Here is a 4,844-nt window from a genome sequence, read left to right as displayed (position 1 = left end):
TTTTATGGAACAGTAGAGATCCCATTCAGTACCTAGAAACGTTTTATCAAGTTTGCAAGGCTATGGGAAGGATTGATGATCCCACTACGGTTTTTTTTATTTGGACTTTTCCTTGAAGGAAGGAGGAAAGCAGGCCAATCATTTAGTTAACTAAACCCACTAAGGTTTTCTATTTGGACTTTTCCTTGAAGGAAAGCAGGCCAATGATTTAGTTAACTAAACCCACTAAGGTTTTCTAGATGGCCCATTGCACATATCTAGAACAAGAGGAAGGTGAAACAATGCAAGACCGTGTTGCTAGAACTAAGTATCCCGACATAGATGAAGTCTCCATGAGAGCCAAGATGAATTTTTTCTCATTGATCAATTTATGATTTCTTAAGATCAAGAGCCTCCATGACCATCTTTATAGGTCTAAGCACTAAACCTTTGATGAGTCTTTACATGACCCAATAAACCTAGTAGACAAACTCAAAGATAGGAATAAAGAAGTTGTCCACCTAAACCAAGAGATAGGTCCAAAGCATCAATGGCTAAGGTAGGGTCCTAATAAAGGATATGATCATGGATGAGGTGATAGAAAATTTACTCCTAAGGTTTCCCAACAGTACTAGCTATAGTCCTAATCTCAAGGACATGAAAATGGACAAGTTGGTAGAAAATTCTCTCAATTTATTAGGCCAATCCAGGGTAACCTTAAGGCTAGTAGTGGGCAGGGCCACTCCTAGTGCCAACACTAAGGGAAATCTCAAGGCCAACCCAATAGTGGCAAGGCCAGCCCCAAGGGTAACCTTAAGGCTAGTAGTGGGCAGGGCCACTCGTAGTGCCAGCACTAAGGGAAATCTCAAGGCCAACCCACAAGCACCTTCTCATGTCAAAAATCCAAACTTGTTTCCACAGAGAAACATGGTTTCGTGTGCAATTTGTTGTTGAAACCATATAAGCCTGTAGTGTCTATTGCAAAGTCCTAGATAATAATAGTATTCTACTCATTTCCAATGTGCAATGAAACCATGATACAACCCATTATTGGTGGTAACCTTGCAAAGTGTAAGCTATTCCAAATGCACCTTAACTAGAGAAAATTTATGAAAACCGCTTATCGAGAGGTACCTACATACCACCTCCTCCTATACTATCACCCTAATAATGATGTATGGTTAGAAACCTTAGGAAAAGATAATTGCTACGTGGCCTTTTTCCAAAAATGAAAATTAGTTGTCACCCTAACCAAAAGAAGAAAAGAACACTTGTATGCAGTGGAGGTGGGGAGATTGCGAAGAGAAGGGCAAGAGTTACGGGAAGCGGTGGAGAGAAGTTTGGAATTGGAGACGCTTGGAAAAAAGAAGTTTGTAGAAAGAGGAGAGTCGAGAAGAGAGTCGAAAAATAGAAGAGAAAAAGAGTGGAGAGTGAGTCGTGAAGAAACTAAGAGAAACTTGGGTGAAGCAGTTATGCGGAAGTTTGTGGTGACTGTTCTATTTGAGAAGAAGATGACGCAGGTTTTGTTTGAGTAGACTTGAGTCTACCCAAAGCAAAGGTTACAAAGGTGAGAGCTTCTTGTAGGAGGTGGGTTCCCTAGGACCTCTGAGGCTGCAAATCTATTAGAACTTGGACCAAGTCAAAGTCTTAATCAACGATTCTCTGCACTGTTTGTTGGTGGTGGTCTATAGAGTGTAGTTGCAGCTCTGGTTGTTTTCTGGTTCTTCATGGAGTTGAGATATAGGGTTTTTGTTTGGATCATTGTGTTGAAGTCCCTTGTTTTAGTGGTGCTTTTCTCTTTTTTGTTCAATCCATAAATCTCAAGGATGTTGAGATTTGCTCAATTATATATATACACAAGGAAGTCTGATTGTGTTGGATTGATGAAAAATTATGCTTTGGTTTTAGATATGTTGTTTTGATAGAGTTTGTTGAGAAGAAACAACTGTGAGTGAAAAGCTGACTTGTGTTTCATCACATCTGTCAATTAGCTTTTGTTTGAGTCAGTAAATTCTAACAGAGGCAGCTTGGTCAGCCATGCATCAGGATAGGTCAACTGAGGTTGTTAAAGTATTGGTCTAGCCTTGTTTAACACCTATGAGGTCTCGGCTGACAACAATCAAAAGGAGTCAAAAGTTAGTCTGACAGGTTGAGCATTGTTACTGGTCTAGGTGCCAACTAAAGACTGTCGGGTCAGAAGGGAGTCAGCTTGGATCAGTTGAGGCCCACTAGGAGTCATTCATGGGTGTTCAAGAGTGGTTTTGGTCTCATTGTGTTGATGAGAAAATTTTTAAGTCATGTCTAACAGTCAGTTAGCAACAGTCAGTTAGCAACAGTCAGTTAGCAACAGTCAAGTAGAATCAAAGGGAAAGGTATTCCTGAGTCAATAGACCAACAACAACTCTGCTGTCAGCTGTGAGTGTGGCGAGGTGAGTCCTGGTGGGGTCTGAGTGTTTTGAGGGCTTGAGAGGGTTAGTGGACATAAAGCAGAGGAATTCTGATCTAGTTAGGTCTACTGGGTGAGTTTGGGCAAAACAGTCATAATACAGTCTATTGGAGACAACAAAGGGTCTTTGGTGTGGTATCTCTTTGACATTGGAGTGGCTTGAGAGTTAGGGAAGGTTACCGGACACGAGAGTGAACTATTGTGCTTTAATTGAGACACTTGGGTCAATTTGGACTATTTGGGACAGCTGGGTCTGTCTCAACCAATTCAGTGAAGGGTGTCAGCTGTGTGTCAGCAGGCTGAGAGTTAGCAAGGAGTCCAAGAAGGTCCTAGGGTTGGGTATATAAGGTTAGTTGATGCTGGAGGATTGTAGAGGATCCTATAGGACACATTTTGGAAGGAAGTGAGCATCAAAATTCGAAAATAGGTATACAGTCAACATTTGTGATGTTTGTATAGCTGAGACTATTTCTGGTCAATTCGTCTTAGCGAAATGGCAAGACATCAGTGTGACAAACCAGTCTTGCAATGCCGTGGGAGACGTGTAGTCACCTACCAGAGTTTCTAAATACGAACACCAACTCTTAAGTGGTCATGGAGACACACACAACACCACTCTACTGTGTGCAAACCTTCACTCACACTCTCTCAGTTCTCACTACAAAACTCTCCACTGCATATCTCACTCACTCTCTTACACATACACAACATGTTTATTAAAACAGAGACACAGCATGCTTAATAAACACAGTGCAGAGAGTAACACAAAAATATGATGAAATGGCAACATTGCTCTTGATTACTTTCCAAAAGTATTGCAAACTATTATAGAGCAATTACCTAACACAAAGCTATCACTTCCTGAGGACTATCTCTATAACAAGCTTCATAACATTGACTCTACCACTTGAGAGCATACAATAACTGCACCCTTCATACATTGATTCTCTCTGTGTGTCTACCTCTCTCTATCTATCTCAGTAGTGATTAGTCGCCCTTTTAAGCTGAGACTTCTTGTTCTTGGCAACGTCTCTCTAGTGGTTACAACCTGCCATCTTCATACGTGCGATATCGAGGTGGTGCTCACAACGTGTGGAGTGGGTTGACTATGCTCATGTCTGCCACACTGAGCGTTTGGCTACCACTGAGCCTTTTGCTGCCCCACTGAGCTTTCTGTCACCACCACTGAGTTGCTAAGTGCAACACCTAGCACGCCTGGTGCTTGAGTTTCTGCTCGAAAGCGGATTCTCTAACAAATTTTTCTTTGAATTTCATGAACATTTCTGGGGGAGTACAGTCTGGGATGTATTCATCATCGGAGTAGGTGGCATACTTTTGCATCTTCTTTAATTTATCGCCTATTCTTATGAGCATCCCAGACCCCTGTTGTGGGTCTACGGTGTCTTCTGCTCAAAAATGTTTACCACCACCGGTCTGAGTAGGGTCTGCCCTAGAATCTCCTTTTTTGCCATTGGTATGGGCCTCCACTCAGCTTGTACATCTGCTTCATATTCTGTTGGATCGTCTCTGAAGGTGGGCTTTGTGCCTTTTCTACTTCCGGGTCTCCGGTGCCCTACTTCCATACACTCGCACTTGTAGGTAGTTGCATTCTAGGCGGAAGTATCCTCCTTTCCTCTGGCATCTGTGAGAACAAGAATTGTGAGCATGGGTGCTCTAAAGAAAGAGGTTTCCTAGTAAGTATTAAAGAGAATGTGGGGGAGGGGGAGAGCTTCAAGTCCTAGCAAGCAAACACACACACACAAGAGAGAGAAAAACACAAGAGAGGGGGAGAGCTTCAAGTCCTAGCAAGCAAACACACACAAGAGAGAGCAAAACACAAGAGAGAGATGGATAGCTGAATTTTCTTCTATCTTCTTCTTCTCTACTCAACCAACATAACGTAAAGATAAGAGTACACACTATGTGGGTTAGTACTCAACTACTACAACATACAAGGGTCGGTCCATAATGTGAACTTCTATCTTCTTCTTCTCTACTCAACCAACATAACGTAAAGATAAGAGTACACACTATGTGGGTTAGTACTCAACTACTACAACATACAAGGGTCGGTCCATAATGTGAACCTGACTAAATGAGCTGGCACTATAACTATGTCAGTCTCTAGTAATCCAAAATGGCTGTCACATCTCACCAACCATGCCAGTGGTGTAGATGCGAACGCTATCACCCAAGCAGGTCTGCCCGTAGCACTAGTTGAGCTCGATATCTCAACAGCCTCCCTCGAGCTCCCCCCTCGAGCTCAACTCCACACACTGCACTCCAAGTAAGCTCCTAAACCTATGGAGCTTCTCTGTACCCAATGCCTTTGTGAGATGTTAGCCACCTACTGATCCTCTATGATGACATATACCAGATCTACATCTCTCCTGCTAGAACCTTCTCCCTCATAAAGTGA

This window comes from Cibotium barometz, chromosome 4 (genome assembly GCF_041138505.1).
Source record: "Cibotium barometz isolate CiBa-2024 chromosome 4, ASM4113850v1, whole genome shotgun sequence".
Taxonomy (NCBI): domain Eukaryota; kingdom Viridiplantae; phylum Streptophyta; class Polypodiopsida; order Cyatheales; family Cibotiaceae; genus Cibotium; species Cibotium barometz.
This window is presented reverse-complemented; position numbering follows the sequence as displayed.